We start from the raw sequence: 7,538 nt of genomic DNA on the forward strand, positions 1-7,538 counted from the left end.
CAGCGCACTGTGTAAGAAATCTGCCGGCACAGACTCTGACTTGGAATGACCAACGTCTGTGAAAATTCAGCAAAACAGATGGTGCGCCCCTCATTGCAACTGCAAGGAAGCAGCACATACGGCAAACATCACCCGCGAGACTGATTTGAATACTGCATGTGAAAAGGGAGTGGGCTACAAGGGACTTTTAACCCCTTAATCGCTGAGGGTCTTGCTTCCCAGTGCTGAGCCCTTTTTTGGACATTTGGGTATGTCAGCATTCAATCCCTTGTAACCTTTCTGTTACAAATGATATCCCAGCCAAATTTACAACCTTTTCTTCCCACGTGTAGGGGGTCATAACGCCACTAAGGATTCGTGGTTTGCTGTACGCGGGAGTGAGAAAAGAGTGACAAAATGTGTTTTTTCAGAAAATGCCAATAAAATGATGGAAACAAAACGAAATGTTTTTCATAACTTTACCATCAGTTTTGTGAGAAATAGGCGAATTTCCCTTTTTTTTTTAAATAGGACATGCTTGCACGCAATGGAAGAGGAGGGTTGGAAAGCTCAACGGGAACACAGAAAGGTATACATTTTTGAAAAGTAGACAACATTCCAAGTCCAAGCACAGGTCAGGCAAGAACTATGTACGTACATTTCCCATAGTTTGGGAAAAAAAATTGGAACAGTGACAGAATAGAAAATGTGCTGGATATGTATGCACTTGTGAGGTAATGGAGTCTGTGAATATTGAGAAAAGCAATGCACCGCTACATTCCCCCGACTCTTCTAGTTACAAAATCACACATTTTTCATAATGTTTCGCAAGCATTACCACGAGCCAAAACCTGAGCCATGATACACATGATTTTTATGCTCACAGCCTAAACAGACTTACTTAGAATTTGAAAATAACGAAAACAAATGTGGTAAAGAATGACAAGAATACATTTGTTGAAAGAGCACAGGCAGACCTTTTTAAGGATAGGTGACTTGCGCAGGTTACAAAAATGTACAGTGCCCAAAGCAGCGACTAAATGTAGGTCACATTTGGGAAATGAAAGGGTTGTGTAACAAACTGCAGTAGGAAATGTATAAAAACGTTATCACAACCAAGAAAAAACAACAAATGTCCTACCTTCCCACATTAAAAGCTAGAGACCGAGTAAAAATACCAGGTCACACAGCCGCTCTCAATGGGGCCCAGACACGGGCTAATATTCTTTCAAAGTTCAAAAATGTAATTCTTTTTCAAGTATCAAAAGTAAAGATACAAAATAATAAAAATGAAGTCTGTTGGTTTTCAAATAGTGATTTATCCGAAGAAAAAACAAAGCTGTCGCTAATATCTTCTTAGTGAGGGAGCAGTTGCCGCAACTCATATGTAATACAGACTAAAGCCAATGCATTTCGGAAATAATTCCTTCTTCAGGGCAAGTCTAGTCAATTGCACATAAACAACATAATGCACCAATGTCAACATAATAATTACATATGTTTGTGAAAATAATAGCAATGTCAACATACCGGTCAGTGGAGTTTTCAGAAGGATTAAACGAGAAAAAACAGATAGAAATAATAAGTAAATTGTATGGTAGAAAACAAAAACAAGAAACAGACAGACGTGTAAGAAAACTGTGGTTACCTTAATAGTGTTGCATTGGTGAGAACGTTCGTTGTCAATGCCCACAGCAGCATGGGTCGCAACGATAAGCCGTGGTTGCAGCGGCTATATTGTTAAGCACAATCGTGTTCACAAATGGAATCTAATAGAGGAAAAGGTTCAGTGTGAGTGAGACAACGTACCGAACCGGAATGTAAATGGTGGTTTGCAAATATTGTAGTTGTGTCTCATACCTCTGAGCACACGGGGCGGGAGAAAGCGCCTGCGTGCAGTTGTCGGGCTGAATCTCAGAATGCCGTGTTAGGCGGTTGCCAGGGCTATGGCTAATTTATACTGCACGTGACCGACTCGCGCCATTGGGCGGCCGGCAGTCACGTAGCCATGTAGTGTCAGGCAGGTATAAACCTGCACAGTAAAGAGAAGTATCAAATTTAAGGGCATACTAGTATAATGTTCTGTGCATGAAATGTACCTAGCCCAAAATTAAGGAAATCACTAGAGATAACACATGGAAATAGAAAAAATACTCAAGTGCTAAAGGGACCATAATGGGGTACGTTGTGAATAGAAAGAAAACAACTTGACACATCAAGTTACATAAAAAACAAACAATGAGTAAATAAAACACGTACATTAACGTGAGGCTCGTTTGTGGCACTCCTATTGAGGGATAAATAAACTTAAGCTGGTACGTTAATTTGCATCAGAAAGGAAGATAGTGCATGGAATCACATAAAATCAGCAATGGTTGAAAATACTATAAAACCTCGTTGCGGGCGGTGTCGCCCATTACAGGCGGCACCTTGGGTCCCAGACCAAGGTCCGGGACTTGCAGTGAGGTTGTGATTGGGGTAACACAGGATCCAAGATGTTACAATATATGGAAAACACGTTGGTCAATTAACATGGAAACAGAACAGAGTCAACAACAAACCACATTGTAATGGGATGAATACAGATGACGTGATGTTTCAAACAGGATTCATATGTAGCAGTGGTAATTAATCTCCTCATTCAAACCATTCGGGACCAGACTGCAAAGCTTATCGAGCCAAAATGTTTCCCTTCGGTTTAGGCGCAAGCCTAAATCTTCGTGAGGGTTATTTCTGGTTAAGACCTCCAGAACCAGAAACTTCATCTGTGAGAGGTTGTGGTTATTTAAGGCCCAATGACGGGCCACGGCTGAGTTCGGGTTGGAATTCCGGATGCAGGACCGATGTTCATTCCACCGAATCTTGGCAGCTCTGGTGGATTGGCCCAAATAATATTTTCCACAAGGGCATTTAATACCATAAATGATGTTAATGCTGTCGCAGGTGCCAAATGTCTTAAGAAAAATCTTCTTGCCTGTTCGTGGGTGGAAAATAACATTCCCTTTTACTACAGAGTTGCAATTAATGCAATTAATGCAGTGCAAGCAGGGGAATGTGCCAGTACGGTGTGTGGTCAATTTTTTGGAGGGTAATCTCGTCTGTACTAGTTCATCCCTTAGATTCTTACTTCTCTGGAAAGCAAACACAGGTGGTTCGTTGAACAGATCTTGTACTCTCGTGTCATTTCTGATGGTCTTCTTGATTGTATTGCTTTGAATGGAAAATATCGACACGTACACAGGAGATTTCAACTCCCTGACTGGTTACTTTGACACGGATAGTAAAGTTTCCCGATCAAGGCTGTTGACTCTTTGAACAGCCGAGTCCAATTTGTCTTGGTGGTAGCCTCGTTGAAGGAATTTTTCTTTCATTACAAGCTGTTTTGCAATGCAGTCTTCAGGATCACTAACGATCCTCTTGACTCGTAGAAGTTGACTAAACGGAAGATTCCTGAGTAAACTCGGTTGATGGAAGCTCAAGCGGTGCAACAAGTTGTTGCGATCAGTAGGTTTCCGGAACAGGGTGGTACTGTAACTATTGTCTTCCATTCCTATTTGTACATCAAGAAAAGTAATATTGTCACGTGATGACTCTCTGGTAAACTGCACTCGTGGGTCAATGCTGTTGATATACTCGAACAAATCATCAAATCGTTGCTCTGTGCCTGTCCAAATACCAAAAATATCATCTATGTATCGAGTCCACATGTGGATGTCCTTTTTCCATTCTTCTTTGGTCAATATATGATCCATCTCGAATTTAAACATAAAACAATTGGCATATGTAGGTGCCATGGTGGCACCCATGAAGGTACCTGAAGTTTGTAAGAAAAACTGGTTGCAATATTGGAAATAAGAGTTTTCAGAAATAAACTGTAACAGTGTCAAAATGAATTCTTTTTGGGCACGCACATCTGGTGATTGGAGTAACAGCCATTCTACAGCTTCAATTCCGAGATCGTGTGGTATCGAACTTATAATGTGGTCTACCTTCCCACATTCCCACAGATGTTCCGACAAAAACGGTAATTCACATGTGTGGGTGTACCTACCTGGGCGCAAAGAGAAAAGGCTAACCACGGGTACACCAAAGGCCCTTGGAAGACAACATTTCTACTGTATTTGTTCTTGTGGACCACCCATAGATTTGGGCCTAGGACGTCGCAGCCACCAAGACAAACAGGGTACCCCATGCATTTCTGAAAAGAAGACACCTGTGGGAGTCCAAAGAGGTCTGATTTACGTGAATCGCTCTAAAATGTATTACCCACAAGGCCCAGCAAAGTACAAAATGTAGGGGAAAAACACAATTTTGAGACATTTGCCACCAGTAAACCACCGAAACACCCGGGCGATAACACGTGTCTTACCTTCCCACGTTCCTACAGGTGCCCTGATGAAAACGATAGCTCACATAAGTGGGTAACTTCGACATACGTGCAAATGGAAAAGGCTAAACCACTGGTACACCAAATGCGCTGGCACAGGGTTGTCCAATATGTGGCCCTCCAAGCCATTTTATGTGGCCCTTGAAGTCCAAGAGCACAGACAAAGCATTAGGGTTACTTTTGTACGTTTTCTTTTTATTTTATACGCAGTGAGTGTTGTGGCTGCAGTTTCAGGATAGGAATCGTAGTCCACACACATTACGATTTCCATTGGCTGAGAGACAGCCAATGGAAATACTGTTACCATGCAAGGCACGTTGTAGTAGTGGGAATAAATACAATAAATAAATGCCTTGCATTGTAACACTATTTCCATTGGCTGTTTCTCAGCCAATGGAAATCATAATCACGTAATGTGTGTGGTTGGAGTGACGGGCACACAGCGCCACCTTCACACATATGCGTTGCCAAGCCCAGGGCAGAGCCTGCGTGAGCCAGCAGCTCAGCCCAGCCCAGGTTCACAGTGCCACGTGTGGTGCACACCAAGGCCTCGTTCTTCTTGCCTCCAGCAGTGGGAAGTACTGCCTGCTATATTTTCTGACGTATGTTTGCGGCATGCAGTGCTTTTGAGCCTCCGAGATACTGCTGGCCAAGTACACCGAAAAACAAGTATCTGGCCAGCAGTATCTCGGAGGCTCAAAAGCAGTACAGGCTGCCTTAATGTTTGAACATCCTGCCTGGGGAGGGAGGGCACAATTTGCATCACGTTTTGACAAAAACCTCGACCTTGTTTACTGTTCAAATTGCATCACAAAAGGAATGAATTTCCACATGATTTTACTGCATGTGGGAATTAATTCCTTGCCAAAATGGCTAGGCAACACAAGCACGCCATCCATACCTGGAAAAGCAGCACAGCGTGTAAAATGCCTGGGGCTCTATCCAGATTTTGCTTTGGCAACTGACAAGTGCTAATCTGGAGGAGGCAAAACAGCCCTTGGGAGGTGTCCGTGCCCCTGTCGGAGGAAGGCCAGCTGCGGAAGTTAATTTTCAGAGCGCATAACACCGTAGCCCACCAGATCCAAGACACTGTGGGCTTTATTGCAGACACCAGGAGGTCAATTCCCTCCCCGGTTCCTACAACATGGCCCTCAGCTCGGCTGGAGTGATCCGGGTACCGGCGCACCGGCCGCCCCTGGGCGATGGGAGAGGAGGGCACCCGGCCATGTCTGGTTCTTCATACTTTAAGATTGTGCTCACATTGCGTTTCTTCAATTAGGTGTACCTTTGGGTGATCGTGTTTCTACATTTTATCTGGTGAATTGGATTATGGTTCTTTCATTAACACAGAAGTAATGAATGTGTATTACAGTAGATAAGCTGCCATATGTATTAGGCACACACCACAGGCAGCATTAATCATAAACACAGAAGTAATGAATGTGTATTACAGGGATCAGCTGCCATATGTATAGGGAACAACACTGCACAGGCAACATCAATCATTACTATAGAAGTAATTGATGTGTATTACAGAGATAAGCTGCCATATTTATTGGGCACAGCACTGCACAGGCAGCATCAATCCTTACCACAGAAGTAATTAATGTGTATTACAGAGATCAGCTGCCACATGTATAGGGCACAACACTGCACAGGCAGCATCAATCATTAACACAGAAGTAATGAATGTGTATTACAGAGATAAGCTGTCATATGTATTGGGCACACTGCACAGGCAGCATCAATCATTAAAACAGAAGGAATTAATGTGTATTACAGAGATAAGATGGCATATGTATTAGGCACACTGCACAAGCAGCATCAATCATTAAAACAGAAGGAATTAATGTTTATTACAGAGATAAGATGGCATATGTATTGGGCACACTGCACAGGCAGAATCAATCATTAACACAGAAGTAATGAATGTGTATTATAGAGATAAGCTGTCATATGTATTAGGCACACTGCACAGGCAGCATCAATCATTAAAACAGAAGTAATGAATGTGTATTACAGAGATAAGATGGCATATGTATTAGGCACACTGCACAAGCAGCATCAATCATTAAAACAGAAGGAATTAATGTGTATTACAGAGATAAGGATAAGATGGCATATGTATTGGGTACACTGCACAGGCAGAATCAATCATTAACACAGAAGTAATGAATGTGTATTACAGAGATAAGCTGCCATGTGTATTGGGCACACTGCACAGGCAGCATCACACATTAACACAGAAGTAATGAATGTGTATTACAGAGATAAGCTGGCATGTGTATTGGGCACACTGCACAGGCAGCATCACTCATTAACACAGAAGTAATGCATGTGTATTACAGAGATAGGCTGGCATATGTATTGGCACAGCACTGCACAGGCTGCATCAATCATTAACACATAAGTAATGAATGTGTATTGCAGAGATAAGCTGGCATATGTATTGGGCACACTGCACATGTTTAGGCAGCACCAATCATGCTTTGTACAGGACAATGCTGGCCTAAATTGGGAACAGCCAGGATAGACATGTTGCTACAGAGGCATATTTTGGGCACAACCAGCATGACAATGTGTTACATCAGTGACAGCGTTGTCTTACACTGTGGACACATAAATCTTTAAAATGTGTTGTAAAATGTTCTTGTCTGCTGTTGGTGACATGGAATTTCGATGTTCCCCTTTAGAACTGATTGTAAATTTATGGCTTTTTGGTTCCCTTTTCTGCTGTAAAATGCACCATTTCGACCCCATATTTGAAAAAAGTATTCTTGTCGATAGAACCCTCCCCCAAACCCTCCCTAGATCCTTATAGCTCCTATTAACACATACACACTGAAAGAAATCACAAGCAACTGACCTCGGATCATTTGATGGAGGGGCTTCCTTAAATACTCACTGCCCCTGACACCAAAAGCTATCTTTTGGACTGCATGGCGCATCACTGCCTGTGATGCTAGTGTGTCAAAGGTCACACAATATCGCTTTTTAATATACTGCCTTGGGTGAGTTTGTTGATTTTTGGGCTCGCAGGCCCACTGGGTGACAAAATGCTAATGCTTCGGCCCCACATTCAAAAAGGTTGGACAAGCCTGCGCTAGTAAAACCACATTTTTACTGTATTTGGCCTTGTGGACAACCCACAGGTTTGGGACTGGGGTTTTGC

This window comes from Ambystoma mexicanum, chromosome 5q (genome assembly GCF_040938575.1).
Source record: "Ambystoma mexicanum isolate Mex_15411 chromosome 5q, UKY_AmexF1_1, whole genome shotgun sequence".
NCBI classification, from domain to species: Eukaryota; Metazoa; Chordata; class Amphibia; order Caudata; family Ambystomatidae; genus Ambystoma; species Ambystoma mexicanum.